Here is a 19,254-nt window from a genome sequence, read left to right as displayed (position 1 = left end):
AGAACATAACTTTTGAATGTAGTATACTCTTTGCCATATTTAAGGCAGTTTAATAGTTGCATGCTAACAGTCTTTTTCTCAATTACACAAATAGAATTTGTATAAAATAATGATATTCCTATTAATGGTTGGAGAGTTTCAGAGTTTAAAACAGGACATCTGATAAGATATTTTTTAAGTGTTTACTGTGAGCAATGAATTCTTCTTTACCTAGAATACACTGATGACAGTGCTGCTAAGAATTAGAAATGTTTTATTAACTTATGATGCTGGCCACAGCTGTAGCCACATTGTCATGAAAACTACACCTGTATCGGGGATGTGTGTGTGTATGCACTCTTAAGTGTTTGCTTGCTTTCTGGCCTATTGACTAGACGCCAGAAGCATGATTTTGTGTATAGAATTTGTAAGTCTTTTGTATTAACATTTGCAGTACCTTTGCCTTAGTGCTGACTATGTTAATGGACGGAGATTCACTTTCTCAGAGAATTTTCAGACTCTATGTATAACATGGAAAATATGCTTGATGATGTGTTTTGAGGATATTTACTTACAATACAGTGATTGAGCTTTGAGATGCAGAACTTGATGTCTTAAGTAACTAATGACAAAAGCCTCCTAGCTTTTGCTATGAGATCCTTAAGAGTTAGCCAGCATGTAGTGTTTCAATGAGCCAGAGTACATCAGAAAAACATGAGTAGCAGAGAAGAAATATGTTTAGATAGTAATAAGATGTTTTTCAAGTCATTCCAGACCTCAGGTCATTCAAAAATTATACATCTGTAGAGATTTTATCTACTTGATCACTGAGGAATCTGCATGTATAATGAACGGTCTGTGCAGTTTATTATCTCTTTTCTATCCTCTTCTGCTAAAAGGGGTGTAGCTGGAGCAGTATGGAAGAGGGCTGCCTTCCTTCAGATGCTAAAAAAATGGATTGGATGGAAATCTTAGGGAAGAAGAAGAGACTGATCCTTCCCAGGGAGCTGGCCCCTACATTTACCTGGGGCTTTGATAATGCTAGGTGAGACAGGTAGTTGGAAATTGTGACTTAGCTGCTAGGAAGTCTTAAAAAAGGTGGTAAGATGGACATCTGATATGTAGCATGCTGTATGGCTGTGGGTTCAAGTTTTAAAGGTGGTTAGAAAAGCCCTCTGGAAGGTTCAAAAGCCTGGCATTAGTTGCATGCTTATCCAGGAATCAAAGAAGCAAGTGGCAAGTGTGTCTTTGTTCAAACTGCGGAGCTTTTTTATTTTTTTGGTTTCTAACACCCTTTTTGCTGAAGCCCTCTTGGTCTTCAGAAGTCAACTTCAGGAAAAGCTTTAAAGAGACAGACTGAAAATTGTACTGTCATGTTTTCAGTGCTTCAGTATCATTATTGATGATCTGGACGAGGGGATTGAGTCCATCATCAGTAAGTTTGCAGATGACACCAAGCTAGGAGCAGGTGTTTATCTGTTGGAGGGTAGGAGAGCCCTGCAGAGGCTGGATGGGTGGGCAGACGCCAATGGGATGAGATTTAATAAGGCCAAGTGCAGGGTTCTACACTTTGGCCACAACAACCCCAAGCAGTGCTACAGGCTGGGGACAGAGTGGCTGGAGAGCAGCCAGGAAGAGAGGGATCTGGCGGTACTGGTAGATAGTAGGATGAACATGAGCCAGCAGAGAGCCAGTGGCATCCTGGCCTGTATCAGGAAGTGTGGCCAGTAGGACAAGGGAGGTTATTCTTCCCCTGTACTCAGCACTGGTCAGGCCACACCTTGAGTGCTGTGTCCAGTTCTGGGCTTATAAATTCAAGAGACATGTTGAGGTACTGGAATATGCCCAGAGAAGGGCAACAAAGCTGGTGAGGGGCCTGGGACACAAACTCTGTGAGGAGAGGCTGAGGGAGCTGGGGTTTTTTAGCTGGAGAAGAGGAGGCTCAGGGGTTGCTTCTGCAACTACCTGAAGGGAGGCTGTAGCCAGGCAGGATCAGTCTCTTCTCCCAGACAACCAGCAACAGAACAAGGGGACACAGTCTCAAGTTGTGCCAGGAAAGTGTAGGCTGGATGTCAGGAGGAAGGTCTTCCCAGAGAGAGTGATTTGCCATTGGAATGGGCTGCCCAGGGAGGTGGTGGAGTCACTGTCCCTGGAGGTGTTCAAAAGACTGGATGAGGCACTTGGTGCCATGGTCTAGTTGACTGGATAGGACTGGGTGCTAGGTTGGACTGGATGATCTTGGAGGTCTCTTCCAACCTGGTTGATTCTATGATTCTATATGTGATGTAGCATTGATTTGTAATGCTGGTGTTCCTTGAGTATTTACTAGGAATAAATCTGAGAAGATACACCTTGCTTGTGCATAAATAAAACACAGTGGGTTTTGGTTTTTTTTTGGTTAACTTTAGTTCTTTTCCTGAGTATGAGGAAAATAACAGGTTAAGCTAAAAATGCTTTTGATCCCATGGAAAGTTCTTTTTTAAGATGTTACTTAACATTAGCTATCCTCTTTAGGTATTCAGAGCATGCTTACTGACAAATAAACTTCACAACTTTTCTGGGGGTTTTGGTTTATTTGATTTTAAAGCATAGTAATGCATCCTGTATAACAGAAAAAGTAGAGAGATTATTGCAGTGGAAGTTTTGAGAATGCAGGCTGCTGAATTGCAGATTGCACATGTTAATTCAGAGAAGCTAGCACTGTTAAGTCAATGCTCTGCATGTTTCTCTAATTTCAGAAATCAAACTGCCAGAGGCATTGACTTAAACATTTTGTTCCAACTTTAATGTATGGGAACTCCATCTGTACTTTCCTTAATTTTTTAAGGAAGACTTTTTTAGTTTAGCAGTGAGGTATGATGTTGTGGAGTCTCTGGAGACTTTCAACACCTGTCTAGACATGTGCCTGGGCAACCTCACCTAGTCACACCTGTATTATCAGGGTGATTGGAGTAGATGACCTCCGGAGGTCCCTTCCAAGCCTTGCCATTCTGTGATCTTGTGATAGGTAGGCATTATTAAGTGACAGTGCTACTTCTGTGCAGCACCATTAGAGATAACCAATCTTATTTGCTCTTTGCAGAAATCATGGTACATAAGCCAAAACCGACATTATGACACCTCTCTAACTTACTGTTTAAATATTCCAGCTGTATTTAATCTTCATAAGAAAATAAAGACTGAATCCTCTGACATGGTGGATCCAGTTTATGCACACCGGACATGTATCCTTCACCCTGTTTAATACTTTGTTTTGGTTCCTGCTGTCATTTTCTTCCTTAATCCAAGAAAAAGAATCATCGTAGCAGGCTTCTGGCAACTCACAGCATGGGAGACACCTAGGTTAAAATGGACTGAGCAAAAATAAACTACACTAGTGATGATTTTAACTAAGAAAAAGAAATCTATCTGAATTTGTAGGTGGAAGGAAATATTTCACAAAGAGGTAGAACAGCTCTCTGTGGCTGTGTAAGGAATGAAGGTCTGTAACAGGAGATAGCAGTCTTGCTTGTGTAGTAATTCCATGTAACAGCCTGCTCAATATCATTTGACAGCTAGGTGCTATGATTTCTCAAATGCATGAGCTATGTAGAACTGAGTTTTCTTTAAATATTAATTTAAATGCTAGATGAGTATTCTACTCATGAAGCATCAAAACAACTTAAAAGAAGGTTATGGATGAGTAACATAGCATTTAAATTGTAAAAGAGTCTTCTCCTAAGTGGGAAATATGAGATACAGCTCATTTCACAGAGAGTTACCAACTTTGAGAATCTTTTTTTTTTTCAGGCGTTGAGTGCTATGCAATGTTTGGTTTTGTGTAGTGAATGAGCATTATTGGAATGTGATTTATTAAAGGCAAAATTTACTAAGATTGGAAATAATATGTATTCCTATAAAACCTCTTCCATGGTTTATTTGTTAAAGGTTTTGTTTGTTTGTTTTTTTAACAAAATACTGTGTGGCCATGATAATTCTCAGTGTGGGAGATCTTGGTTCTCAACACAATCACAGAATAGTTGTGGTTGGAAGGGACCTCTGGAGATTGTCCAGTACAACTCTACTGCTTGCAGCAGTTACCTAGATTGCACAGTGCTGTGTCAGATAGTTTCTTTTCGCATAAGCAACCCAGGTGAAATTTGCCTGTTTGACCAAACTGACAGTAAGAAAGGTTTTTCTGATGTTTAAAGGGTACTTCATGTACTTCAATTCATGCCCATTTCCCTGCAGCTTGTGACCGGACACTGATGGCAAAAGCCTGGCTCTTCCTTCCATTTAACCAAGTATTGATGAACAGGGATAAGATCTTTCTGAGCCTTCTCTGTGCTGAATACCCCCATTTCTGTCATCCTACAAAAGATACTTCAGTCTCTTAATCATCTTTGTGGCCCGTTGCTAGATCTAATTCTTTGTCATTTGTCCCATCAGTGCTGTTTCTCATTTTCAGCTTTTTGTAGCAGTAGGACCAGGTAGAAAGAGGGAAGTACCTGTGTAGCCTGCTCTTCTCTCCTGAGTCCACAGACTGTGCCATCAGTGTGGATAGAAATACTTTGGTCTGTAGCCTGAGTGGATGAAATTGCACAGTCTTTGCTAATGGCAAAGAGGTTTTGATTGGTTTGTTTTACTCAAATAGTAAGGTTTCTGTCATTGAATATCTTAATGATTTTGACAAGATGGAATTTGGATCTCTAATGTCTTGTCAAACTGTTCTAACCATTAGGAATATCTCTGCCTTCCTCAATATGCATACTGTGTTTTTAAGTGTTTGTGGTTGAAAGATAGCACCAAGAATGTTTGGAAAGAAGCATTCTGTTCATCTTCCTTTCAGTGCTGAACTCTTAGAAGGAGAGAATTGGAACTCTCATGGACTGAGTTGAGCCTGAGGCTGTTATTCATGCTGTGATGCAGTCATGCCAGCTTCAAAAATGAAAGTGCTGCCTGGAGCAAAGTATTATGGAGCTTGAAGTTCAGCCTGCAACATGGAAGGCTTCCTGTCCCAGTTGCTGTTTCTTGGTTGTGGTCTTTTTTCTGCAGGCATAGAAAGAGTGGGAGTCAGGTAGCTTCTGGTTTTGGTTTTCTGTGTCATGCTTGGTTTTTTCCCCTGTGCATTTTACTGTGCTTCTTCTGCAAATAGGCTAAGCTAAGATAATTGGGTATTGTATTACTAGATTAATTAGATTATTAGCTAAGGTAATTATACATTGTGCTTATGACATCTTATGTTACATTAAACTCTTATCTCTTTGTCTCAGCCCTGAGTTTTGTGTGTTACTCTTCCCCTCACTTTTGTGTTGGGGGAGCAGGTGGTTTAGCCCTTGTGCTAAACTGTTACAGGCTACTACTGAGCTTTGCACTCTGATTTCTAACATGTGCTGCAATTCTGGCTTAGGTGAGGTACAGGCTGAGGATCACAGAATCATTGACCAAGTCAGGTGTAGAAAATATGATGACCTGACTTTGTCCTCTACTGTAGTGATGGGAAACATGACCTTTAATTCCCTCTTATTTCATCCTTGTCATAAAAATACCTAGGATGTAATCTTTGCCTTACTGAAGTTTTTGGCAGTTTTGCTGTTACCGTCAATGAAATCAGGACTTTGTTAGTTGTGTGTTATAGAGGAAAAAAAAACAGAAGTTCAGACTCAGGTAAAAAAGTAGAGGTTCAGACTCAGGTAACTGTCATGTTTTGGATTTTTTTTTTTTTTTTTTGCCTTTTCCCTTCAGTTGTATGAGTATGATTTTATTTTGCAGTTTTGATGGCCTCTTAAAAATAATCATGTGATCTTTCTTTATCCTCTATGAACATGGCCTTGCCATTCAGTCTTTTTACTGGGCAGTAGCAGAATCAGGAGACAGAAAGCAGAAATAAAACACCAATATATATTAATTCTCTGTAGTTAGTAGCCATCATCCTTTGCCCCAGCCCAATCTAGCATACTTCTTACCATGGCAGGTATTTAATCTTTGAACCATGTTTGATTGTACTATAGTGCAGAAGCAAATGGAAGTGTGATATCAAATCAGCAGAAGTTGAACTAGGAGTTATACAGCTGAGGAAGCAGTTAAAATTTTGAGTTAGTGAATGTGATATTACAAACACAAAGAATTCTTTATTTTTGAATTATGGGATCGTGGAATATGTTCCCATGCTTTGCTGATTTCTTTGTACTTGCAGGAAAATATATCTCCTCTTAGCTAACAAATGTAACTCCTGTTAATTAGGTTTGAGCAAGCAGTGGCAATGTTTTAACTTAGTTTACCTGTAAGCAATAGCAGGACAGAGCTGGCATTGAAGTTATGGAGGTCTGTCATGACAAAACCTAGCATATCCAAATAGGATACTGGGTAAAGCTTGTCTTAGTTTTCTGAAACACCAGCTCCCTTTCAAAGTTGTCTACAAGGAATGTGTCCAAGGATTCGCATTTCCTATTGATAGAATTCTACAATTTAGACTCAACAGATCATTTCTTGTCTGTATTGTCATACAGAAGGTACTGTAAAAACAGAAGTGTCTTATCTTTTACATAGGCTTATCCAAACTGCAGTGCAAATCCTGATGTCTCTTCCTAACATGTGCACCTTAAGTGTTCTGTCAGAAAAGGAGTGAGATGTTGAGGTCAAATCTCATGTGCTGTGTTTCACCGATGGCTACCCAGCCAGCAGCACTGGCTGACAGTGCAAATGAGACCTATTTTTTTCTCTAAGATATGGTATTGTGTCAACCCTGACAAGTTTTAAAATTAATTTTGCATTTATCTTTTAGTGTTCTTTTAACCTTGTGGTTTAATCCGCTATTATGCATAGAACATAAATATGCAGAAATTGCTTTTAAAGGAAATGCTTGTCACTAATAATCTTTTTTTTAAATTTTCATCACAATAATTTTTTTTTAATATTTGGCTTTGATTTTATAGTATTATTGAATCTTAGATTGAAACCAGCTAATGGATTTCACAAAGAAAAGGCACAGTTACTATGGCTACACAGCACCCTGAAAGCTTAAAAGCACAAAGAATAAATGAATACAGTACTGACTGCTTAGCCGTTTCTCGAATATATTCTAATAATTTGAAGATTTTAAAGTCTTCCAGAGACTGTCAGAAAAAGCAGGATGTTAGTCTCTTAAAAAAATGTGTTTCATTTTTAGTTTACATTACTTTTGAAGTAGCACCTATGAAAAATATTTTTGAAGCATCCTCTGCTTTTAGCCTCTCTCTTTCACATATATGTATTGGATTCAGTGAAGTTGGCTACTACTGATCATTTTATCACCCATATCTTTACTATGATATTTTAAGATGAGTTGAAATTTAATTGTCTTTTGAACAAATAAACACAATAATTGTGGTTTGATGAAAAGTTGAAGTAATGTACTTCTTATCTATGTCACTGTAGTTTTGGATGAAGTATTTTAATTGTAAGCACATTTACACATTTATGACAGAATAAGTATTTTTTTGATTGTAAAGATAAAATGGATCTGTTGTTCACCACAGATAGAAGTTCTGTACACTAAGAGTAATCGAAAACCATTGGGAATGTAGCAGGTAAACTCACAGGTGGTTTTACAAAGAGCTCTTTCTGTTTTCAGGAAGAGGGCTCTTGTATTTGTATTTTGTACTTATGTGTCCCTGAACATTTGCAAGTTTTTGTAAAGTGGACTGGACTTGCTGCATGTGCAACAGATCAGCTTAGCCATCCTCCTGTTGTAGATCTGTGCTGTACTCCATGAAAATAATGCGTTTGCTATGTTAGCCCATGGTGTTCTTTATGTCTAAGATATGCAAAGAAGCCTTTCTACCTATATATCAGATATATAAATGTAAAAATGTTGTACAGAACTTCATAATAGAGACCAGCAATCTATACAGCTTGTTTGGGTGAAAATTCCAGGATGGGCAGATTAGAATGCATGGGAACGTCCAAGAAGAACTAAGTAAATGAATAAGATGAAAGGAAGGGATGCTGTTAGAAAAATAGGGTGGGAATTTCATCCTGATGTTTAATGTGGATCAGAGATTGTCTAAATGTGGAGTAGTTTATAAAGTAGCTTGAGTTTATAAACCACTGCAAACAAGGGTGGTGGTGTACAAGTGGCCCAGAAAGTCTGGGCCTTTTAAATCTGCTTCATGTGCTGTTAGACAGAAGAAATCTAAAAGATAGCAGACACCAAAATTCAGCAAGGCAGTTTTCCTCACTTGAGCCAATTCTTCTTTAATTTACATCTTGAACAACACATATTAAAATTTCACACAGGACCAGTGTGTTCAGGACTAACACAATATTTATTCAGGGCTTTTTTGTGAGTGCTTCCTTTAGGAGAGTTTTTTCACCTAAAAATGGATGTTGTGTATTTCAGCTGCTTCTTAAAATATCGAGAAGGTATTTCCAGACAGGGAAGTTACTTTCAGGAAATTAGTGTTATTATTTTATCTTGCGTGAAAACATAATGAGAAATTTTACTGCTCTTTGTATTTCTTTGCTGATTTGTAACATGAGTATGAAAAAACTACACGGGCTTAACAGTGATTTGTAGGTGAAGATATGAAGCTGAAGTTTTCCCGTAGTAAGTCTCATAGTGACCATGAGATTTTCATTTCAAAACTTACCAGCATAGTGTAACTTTATTCTTTAAAACTTGCATTGTGCACTATCTGTTTTGCTACATAGAATCATAGAATCAGCCAGGTTGGAAGAGACCTCCAAGATCATCCAGTCTAACCTAGCACCCAGCCCTGTCCAATCAACTAGGACCATGGCATTAAGTGCCTCATCCAGTCAGTGACATAATGACATCATTATGTGGCATAATGATTTTGAAATACTGATTAAAAATTACCAATAGATTGACAGTTTATTTAAACATAGATCCCACACCTGCCTTAGATTATTTAATTATAGTTCTCTCTCTCAAAAAAAAAAAAAATATATTTTTAATATCTCCTGATTAGGGGTGGGTATTAATGAGTGTTTGTTTCATTCATGTGTTATTTTGATTTGATGAAATACTCTATTTATTAATTTCTGAAGTATTACAGAAGAGGGGCTGCTTAAAATTGAGGAATGAGTTTGTCAGAGGTGCTTCAACAGAAGACTTGGACTATGTGGTATTTGGTGTTGCCATGGGAAACTGCTTTGTGAGAACATTTGCAGAGCAGATGGACCAAGATAAATAAACCAGATACAGGTATTGAATAAAGTTTGAGTAATCATCTATGAAACCACAGGAAAATGTGAATTTAAATCTGTTTAACAGTTCTTTGGTTTGTCCTCTTTTAATGGGTGTGCTGAGAGTTCAATTTTCAGACTGTGGCTCTTTATAAGTGAACATGTTTTATCTTCCTTTAAACAAGATGGCATATTATCATGGTATTTTATCCTAGGCCACTGAAAAATGACTGTCTTATATGTCTGATATGGTGAAGATTTTCTATAGATGTCGGTTTTGAGTTTTCAACAAATCAAAGAAACTGTCAGGTCTATCTGCCTTATCTTCTGTGTTATGCAAATCCAGTAGTGTCTTAATTTCATGCTGTAGTCTACTAGCTTTTGGGCTAGCCTTTAAAATTACGCAGATGCTATGGAATCAAAAAGCTTTGTATTTCAGATGTTATAATTCTGTTAGCTTCACATTCTCTTGGCTGTTGAGAGCTCTTCTGTAACCTCAGACAGTAGCTTTTTTCCTTGGTTTAAAAAATTAAATAGGGACGTATGCATACCCTGTTTAATCCTGTATTTGACACAGGATTGTTTCCTTAGCAACATGAATGCAACAGGTACTGATGTGACTATATACATGCAGCATGCCTTTGTAAGGGTACCTATATATAGAAACACACTGTATTTTTGTTTAACATGTATTCTTTGTTCTTTCTGGCAGTAAATGAAATAGGCATCTCTTGATATATAACTTGTAGTCCTATTTTTTTAACAACTCAGATTCAAACTTGTGAAACGAAAAAGCTTTTGGATAAATAAAAGCTTGATTTGCTCTCTTGAAGTTGTATGATTTTAACGGCTAAGGAATTGTTGATTTGTTTGTTGGTTTTTTTTCCCCCAAGTAATATGTTGACTGTAAAAAAACTTATTTGGACTTAATCTGTAATCTAATTGTGCTTCTGTTGTTCATGAATGGTGGCCTTGATACCCTACCATATAGCAATGTAGTCAGTGTTGATGCTTTCCTGACTCAAGCATCATCATTGTCTCATGTGGAAGAGCACCAGAGGGTAATAGACTGTAGTAGCCTTTCCACAATGTTCCGCATCTGAGTCCCAAGCAGGCAGCAAACCTCCATGGGCAAGAGGTCGGGGCAGCAGCTGTGGGCTTCTGGCCTCCACAGCACGAAGCTGCCCACTACAGACACCCACCCAGTGGTCCTGTACAGCTCAGGTTCAGCTGCTTTGGGTCCTATAAGAGAGCTTATATCTGTTGCTCTTGTAGGACAACTATTTCAGTTGAATGTTGTTTCTATTCTATTCTTTCTTTTGTGAGCAGATGTGTGTAAAAACAGTGCTAGTGAACAAATTCTGTGTTTTGATTTATTTTTTGTTTGTTTTATGAAGCTTTTCTGTTTCTTGAATGGTATTCTGCCAGTGTTGTATGGGTTACCTGGCTACAAAAAGGCTGGTGTGGTTTTCCTGTGCTTTGGGAGGGCAAGGATTACTTTTGAATTAATCTCAAATCAATCTGAGAGTGCAGAAACATGAATGGGAATCAGTATTTGATATAGGATTTAATACAGCTTATTTAAGAATTGTTGGTTTAGGTTACAGCATCTGGAAGGCGTCAACAACTTTTTTCCTCCAAAGCTCACCTCATAACATAATTTAAGGCTATTAAGTGTAGGTATACAGTGTTTAAACACAAGGTTTCACATGTGTTTTGTTTCTGTTTTTCTAGGAAATGAACCCAGAAAGTAATGTGAGGGGCCATGTGAATCTCTGTCACAGCAGAAATTTTCTAAAAGACTGCTTTACCTGTAAGTTCTGCTTTTCTGTTCTTAAATGTTAAATTATATACATACTTCTTGAAACAAACAAACAAAAATAGTGGTTTATTTTGGCATTTTGACTTGCAGCTTGACTGTAAAGAAAACCCTGCCAAGTGCCTTACGTTTAACACCTGCTATTATTAACTTGTTAAATTTTAGTGAAGAGCAAACAAACATTTTCCCCCTTCTATTAGACTTTTGAATTTAATGAGCAGGATTTTTGTGTTGTATTACAGTAGATTGTACATTGGCTGTGATGAACACTAAACTCAAAGAGCTTATTTTTGAGAAATTCTTTTAAAAATAAATGAAAGGTAGAAAGCATTGAAACGTCTATCAGAATATGAAACTTTCCCATTAGAAGTTCTTTAGCAGAATACCTGTACAGGTGCCTGCTATGAATCAGACCTCTTCTAGATTGGTTGTCTTTTTTTCAGAGTGCTCTTTACAGTTTTGCCACTTGTGGTAAATTATTTGTCTTTGAGTGGTATTGAAAGAATTTAATTTTAGAGACATTACACAATAAACTCCACTTGGGAATTTAAACTGTTGTTTTCCAGTTGTCTCTAATTGTCCACATTAAAATACTTAAGCAACTGAGGGAGATTAACTTGTCCTTCTAGCAATACCATAAGAAAAATATTAGAAGGTCCATTTGACACATAGAAGCAAAAGCATTAGATGGTTCATACAGGCAGATTTGAGGAAGTGGTGGCAGATTTGAGAAGAGTGTTAAAAAAATTCTTAGTCCCAGTCAAGAGTTATAATTTGAAATATATAAAAATACGCCTAGAAAGTATATCCCAAAGGAGATTTGGAGTTTACAAGCTATAATTTAAACAGTATATTTGTTTTCTCCCTTGTGTATGTAAATATAGTTTATGTAAATATCATCTAGTTAACAATTTTCTGAAAACCACAAGGGAAGGTATTCACATAGAGGTTAGAAGGGACCTCTGGAGATCTTCAAGTCCAAACCCTTGCCAGAGCAGGACTGTATAATCTAGCATAGGTCTCCCAGGAACCCTTCCAGACAGGTCTCTAAAAGAACTCCACAATCTCTCTGGGAACTCTGTTCCAGTGCTCTGTGACCCTTTGAATAAAGTTCTTTCTCATGTTGAGATGGAACTTCGTGTTCTGTAGTTTACATCCATTGCCACTTGTTCTATCACAGGGTATGTGTGAGAAGAGGCCGTTCCTCCCTTCTTGACATCCAGCTCTCATATATTTATATACATTTATTAGATCCCCTCTCAGTCTTCTCTCTAGACTAAATAAGCCCCATGTCTCTTAGCCTTTCCTCATAAGACATATGCTCCAATCCCTTAACTGTTCTTGTAGCCCTCCATTGGACTCTCTCAAGTAGATCCCTGTCCCTCTTGAACTGGGGAGCCCAGAACTGGATGCAGTATTCCATGTGGGATCTTATTAGGACAGCGTAGAGGGGCAGGAGAACCTCCCTCAATCTACTGGACACACTCTTCTTAATATGCCCCAGGATACCACATTGCTGTCCCATGGATAACTTCTTGTCCTCCAGGACTCCCAGGTCCTTCTCCACAGAGCTGCTCTCCAGCAGATCACCTCCCAGCCTGTACTGGTGCAGTTCATTATTCCTTCCCAGGTGCAGGACTCTGCACTTATCCTTGTTGAACCTCATTAAATTTCTCTTTGCCCAGCTCTCCAGTCTGTCCAAGTCTTGCAGAATGGCCGCACAGCCTTGAGGTGCATCAGCCAAGCCTCCCGGTTTGGTATTGTTAGCAAACTTGCTAAGCAGACACTCTGTTCCTTCATCAGTGTCATTGATGAAGATGTTGAACAGGACTGGGCCCAGCACTGATCCCTGGGGAACTCCACTAGTTACAGTTCTCCATCTGGACTTGGCACCATTGATCACCACTCTGTGCACACTATTGTGAGTCAGTTCCCAGTCCATCTCACTGTCTATTCTTCCATCCCATACTTCCTGAGCTTGCTCACAAGGATGTTGCAGGAGACATTAGTGAATGTTTGAAAACTGTTAGTAGCAGTTTAATATTTAAAATATAACTCTGGGGTTTTTTGTTCCCTTATCTAACACTCTATTTTAATATAGCAGAAACTCCTATACATGGACAAGCTAGATAATTTAATGTGCTATAACCTCCAAGAAATTAAAGGCTGATCTTTACATGAATGGAAGACACCTGTTGACCATGCCAACTGAAGAATCCTGAACTTACTCATATAGTACTAGAAAATACTAATATAATGCCCAAAGAGATTCCCATCATTCTCCAAGTCATTTGCTTTAATGTAAAGCTGCAAGTAATTCTTTTGGATCAGTTACAAAGTCTTAGTCCTAGTCCTCAGCAAAAGCTTCTTCATTTGTACAGATATTTAGATATCTAACTAAATAAACACTTGCAAACAGTAGTCTTCCATAATCCAAGCTCTTCATGAAGTGTCAGAAAATGTTTTTCTTTAAAAAAAATCATCTTAGTATTTTTTTTACTATTCTGATATAAATGGAAATAACCAGAAATTAAGTACAAATACAAGACTATCTGTTAGAAATGAGGATCTTAGTTCTGCACTTCATGTTAAGTTAAACTTGAAGATTATTGGCTTCATCCTATTAATATTCACACAGTACTAGTGAAACCAGTAATTATCCAGTGTTATCCTCAATGTATTGAAATGAATCAAATGATGAAATGTTTCCTTTGGTTTTATCAAAGAATCTGGAGGGGATATTCCGGGATATTTCGAGGAGACTTTTATGATTATTGAAGGAAAAGAGAAGAGAAGCTACTGCTCTGATAATGCTCTCTTAATAACTGAACTTGTCAGATTTTCAGTATTCTTTGCTAAGCTTAATTATTTTGGACTTGTCAAGTCAATTTGTAGTATCATAACAGTAGCCTTAAAAAAACCAAACAAAATGAAAAGAGATAAGATCGAGTTAGAAATGGCTAATATATAAACAATTTGTCTTGTCTTTCAATTTTATTGTTCACCTCTCTCTGAAAAACAGAAGTATTTTATATGTGTGTGTGGTGCATGCATGTGTGTATCAGAAATGCTTATATTCAGTGAAGATAAAATAACATTTGGGACAAAAGTTACTTGGAAAAATCTTAGGTCATGGAGATAAGACAGGATACAAAACCTGAAAGCCATGTTGCATGCTTAGTGCACATTTGTGGCCACCTAGGTAAATGCATTATTTGGTATCCTGCAAATATACTGATTTTGCTGTGATTTTAGTAGTGTGACTGCATTTGAGGACAAAATAGCAGAATTTGGTGGTGTTTTGTTTTGGTTTTGTGTGTTTGTGGTTTTCCTTTTTTTTTTGTTGTTCATTTGAGTTTTGTTTGGGTTTGTTTTGTTTTTGTTCTAAAATGTTTGTAGCATCATCTGTTGCTCTATAGTTGCAGACAGTTGTGGAGTCTGGTTAAAGACCTGGCAATATGTGAGCATAGAGGCATATTTTCTTCCCCTGATGTAAGAACTGACCACATATATACTTATCCCAAGTGCTAGTGTGTGGTGTTGTGTCATCTGATGCCCTGTCAAGATTGAGCAAAGGCTCCATATCATCACTTTTACAGTGACTTTATACTATTTTTCTGAATCTTGATCTTATGCAGTGGCATTATAGAGAGGAGGATATCATTCTGTCTCTGCTATACCTCTGTTGAAATACTGTTAGGACTTTCATTGCTTTCTAAACTGTTCGTTCAGGTTTGACCACAGGTATTTGCAAATGCTAGGGATATTGTTGGAAATTTCTGCAGGCAATTCTTGTGGGATAGTCTGAATCAAAAGAAGTTTGTAAGCATTGATTAGATAAACAGGATAGCAGTTTTAGAAGACTGGTATCAGTCAGTATGGATTTCTTTAAGCATGAGACATCTTGTTTTTGTTTGAGTCTGCCTGCTGTGTTAACATGCTTCTGAGAGAAATACTGAGCAGAGGCCTAACAAAAGAAGTAATCAGGAAGTTTCCTTGTGGAACAAGTTCTGACAGATACTCTATACAGGTCAAAAGGAACAATATGCCTTATTTAACCAGTTAAATCCTGATTGAAAAACTGTAGACAAGCAATCCTGGTTCTGTTTTCTTTGAATTCTCTTTTGAATTGGTTGTCAGTAAATTAATGAAACTATGGCAGGATTCTGTGTTTTCACAGATGGCTGGACTGGCATATTTCAAGTTCTTCTCTACACCTCTATATTTAGTGATTCATCCTTTCACTTCTTGTTAAGGAAGTGGGGAATAGTATCACAAAGGCATGTCTCAAAACAATATAGATACAACTTCCTCCTGATGACTGCAATTGATTTTATAATCCACATAGTGAGCTGTCATATTGATACAGACATAAAAAGACAAGATGGGGAGGAAAAAGGATATTACTATTATTGTTACATATGCTGAGCACAAGTTGCTAGAAGAGAGGGAAATCAACTATTTTTAACTATGAGATAGTTCCAACTTATTTGTCTCATGTCTTTTTTTGCTAGAAATACTTCCGAACTGTTAGTTGTGATATTGGTGGATGTGTTTGTGTTATATATTTAATTTATCTGACATTATTCCAAATAAATCCATCAGTATTGTAAAAATTGTGGTCATTATATGCAGACAAGCAACTATATATTTTTTTGAGATTTGTAGGTTATGATGGCAACTACTTCATTGTGATCAGATGTTTTTGGTTATTGTATTTTTCTTCCAAAGGGAGTTTACATATATTATTTCAATTAATATTAGCTGGTGAACAAATAAGAAAACATTTTTCTGTCTCTTCCCTCTCAGCTGGATTTTTCTGACTTCAGCTAATCACCATCAAAATAGTATTTCTGTTCTGTGCTGATGAAAGATCAAAACTTCAGATAATATGGTCTATGTAAAATCAGTAACAGCACAAAATCTGCTTCTGTATGTCTCTAAAAGCATGACGATTGTGAAGCACGATAGCCATTCATTTTGACAGATATTTAAGGTCACAAATATTGTTTTTACACAAACAAAATTATAATTATTCCTATGAAAGACATATTTTTGCACAGAGTTAACCATTTTCTCTGACTAGCTTCTCTTGATTCCACAAAGACTGCAAGGCTGAGTCACTTACTTGGAGATGTTGATTAGAGTCCTGTGCAAGCTGGCAAAAGGTGAAATCAATTCTGATGAAAAACAAAATACACACTACTGAAATCAGTAATAAGAATTTAAATTATATACACACATATATATATATATATAAACTGCTAAAGAATAGCAAGGACTTTTTTTAAAATAGAATATTCCATGACCTTAAAAGCACACTTAATTTCTAAAAAGTGTCTTGCAAAGCTCCGATTAAATTCTGGTAATCACTGAAGATGAGTCTTCTGCTGTTCTCTCCAGGTCTTTCTTTTGTCTTTCTGAACTAAACTTAAATTTGAGCTTTAATCTGACATGTTAGCTGACATATGTTCTCGTGTTGGTTTCTGTGAAAATATTTACAATTATTAATTGTAGCATTTTTGCATACTGGAAATATTTTCCTTATCACATGCTAGTAGAAAGCTGTCTTACAGGGTAAAGAGAATAGAATTATTGTGAAGGTCTTAAACTATTTTGCTTCATTACTCATTATGTAGGTTTTTTTTCTTATTTAATGAGGGATACAGTGAGGCATATGAATTGATATATGTGAACTGATGACCCTGAGAAATACGACAGCCAGAAAAAAAAAAGTCCTGTAAGGTAAATGTGATGACACTGGAAAGAATAGCAATGCAACTAACTCGAAATATTTTATCCTTTGTGGTCAATATGTAGGCACTGTTTTATTTTTGGTATAAACTTCCTAAATCTCAGATAGTGTCAGAATGCAAGTGTAGATATCAAAATGGTGCTAGTGATCACATGCACAGCTCATAAATTCCCAGGCATGGCTTCATGAGCTGCTGGGCATAAGGAAAGCTGGTGAGTTGTGCAAGCTGCCTTGGAAACTATGAGAATGGTAAATTGTAATGAGCAATGCCAAATTTGAAAGAATGCTGGTGAAAAGAAACAAAGAAAAGACAAAATAATGCAAGGAACTGAAGATAAGATACTCTATTTTCGTGAATAAAAAAGATTTTGAGATCCAATGGGAGAGAAGGGAGGGACTGGTACAAGCAGGGAGGACTTCTGACTAACATGTCTTTTTTTTTAATTGATCTAATGCTTTTCAAATTAATCAGATGACAGGTTCTTTGTTTATTTTCAGTGTTATGATAATGTACATTATTTCTGTAATTCTTTTTTATTGTTGATAATAAGTTCTGGTCAGTTATGTGTTGCTACAGAATGTGTGGTTAGAAATGATGAACACTTTAATTCATTTAGCTTGTTGTGCTTAAAGTATATGCTTCCAGACTGTGCAACAGGACTTGGCTTCATAGCCTCCCTGAGGCTGAACTTGCATCTCTCTCTCTCTCTCTCTCTCTCTGAAGGTGACTATCTTGATTATGCTACAGAAGTATCTTGGAAGGGAAGACAGGAGTGACTTCACATACTTACTACATTCATTAGGTATTACTCCACAATTAGTTAATTGCAGGAAAGGATGCCTGGGACTAAGCCAGTGAAAACTGTGTTTGCTGAGTCACTTGGAGAGTAGATTTTTGTCCTGCAAACAAAGCTAATGCACTTTAAAGCAAGAATCATAATGGTGTTAGAAAATGTGCAATGAAATTTCTCTTTTGCTTAACTAATTTCAGTTAACAAGTACAGCAATTTTAGGTGAGATACAGTATTGTTGGTCTGTTTCTCTACATCTTATACTACCTTGCTTTAGACAAAGACCACTTGTTTCAACTTGTCAACAGATGAAAAGTTTAGCTCATACATTGATGTGCACAGTGTAAAGGGATGGTGTCATAGAGATGCAAGAGGTGCAACAGGACCTCCACAATGCCACCACAAAGATGTTCACCTCTGTGGAGCCAAGTGTGAGGAACTTTTTTTGACCCACTGAAAGAACACTCCTGAGAAAACTCATATTGATAGAAAAGCAACTTGCAGTTTCTTCGTGTTGCCTAGCAGTTGCTATCTCACTGAGCATTGTGTCTATGTCCTTTGAAGGAAAGTTTAAGGATGGCTATCACAGAAAGCAGCATTCTGCAGGGTCACTTTTGCTGCTGATATAGTCTGGAAAGTGTAGTGGTTTGTATGCCTTCCCCTAAGATGTTTTTGTTAATGCAATGAACCAAGGACAGTTGTTTTGTGGGCTGATTTCATGTGAGAACGGTTTAAGGATCCTTTGCTTCTGCTGCGACCTCAGTAGTTTCTTGGAAGAAAAAGCAAGTTCCATACTCTAAACTTGATTGTGAGAGGCAAATTTTGAAGTTCTGTAATTATTTTGATTTCAGTTTATTGTTATAATCTATTTCAGATAAACCTACACTGCATGAATCATAAGAAATTACTAGCTAGAAAACAGATTTATAATGCCAAGATGTGCTTTTGCTCCACAAATAACATTAATCTAAGAACTCTGGTTGTAAGTTATTGAGGGTTTGGTTATTTTTGTGGGTGGGTCCTGGTTGTTTTGGTTTGGGGGGGCCTTAGGGTCTAGTTTTGTGGGGTTTTGTTAGTTTTGGTTATTTGTTAATTCATCTGTTCATGGCAAGAGCATTGAGGTCACTTGTATTTTTCAATCTTGTGTGATTTCTGTACTCCTCAGGCTTTGATATATCTTTTCTTTATGCAGCTTTTCCTTTGCGAATAGTTTCAAAGTGACTATGACTAGAAGAAGGTTTATTTAAGAATAAAATACACTAAAGAACTTCAGAACATCATGTCAAACTGACATAAGGGCAGTGGAAATACTGATGCATCCTGCATGTGTTCCTATTGTTGTGATTAAGCGCAGTAAGATGTCAATAATCTAAGCATGGAGAACTTGTTTGTGCTGCTATCCACAGCTTTTTGTTTACTCTGAGCTAGAAAGTATTAGCAGGTTGTGTTTTTTTTTTCTTGACTAGCCCTGCAGTGTAGGTAATACATATTATACACAGCTGCACAGAGGATCTTGGGAAAAAAGTGTTTGTGCATTATTGCCACCTCTCATTGCCATCCTTGCAGAGCTGTTTTTGGTGTGATCCTGGGCATTCCCAGGTTTGATTATCTTGTAATTAGTGGTAAAATCAGATAAATATTGCTGATAGATGGTATTTGTGTATTTAAATAGCTAGAATAAATACTCAAAAGTATAAACTCTAGTTTGTAGCTACGATTTCTAGCAGATATGCCCTACAGTA

General features: G+C 37.2%; 1 protein-coding gene across 7 annotated transcripts in view; it reads left to right on the top strand.

Annotated features, from left to right (window-relative positions):
- The window catches only part of MARCHF1 (membrane associated ring-CH-type finger 1), a 255,582-nt gene that overhangs the window by 114,119 nt on the left and 122,209 nt on the right, over positions 1-19,254 (top strand). For all 7 annotated transcript variants that reach the window (XM_064148762.1, XM_064148761.1, XM_064148760.1 and 4 more), the window contains one exon: positions 10,882-10,960. The gene's annotated coding sequence lies outside the window, so the exon portion shown is untranslated. The remainder of the gene's footprint in view (positions 1-10,881; positions 10,961-19,254) is intronic.

This window comes from Pogoniulus pusillus, chromosome 9 (genome assembly GCF_015220805.1).
Source record: "Pogoniulus pusillus isolate bPogPus1 chromosome 9, bPogPus1.pri, whole genome shotgun sequence".
In the NCBI taxonomy this organism is placed as follows: domain Eukaryota; kingdom Metazoa; phylum Chordata; class Aves; order Piciformes; family Lybiidae; genus Pogoniulus; species Pogoniulus pusillus.
The sequence above is the reverse complement of the archived record's forward strand: the minus strand, read 5'-3'. Positions and strand labels throughout refer to the sequence as shown.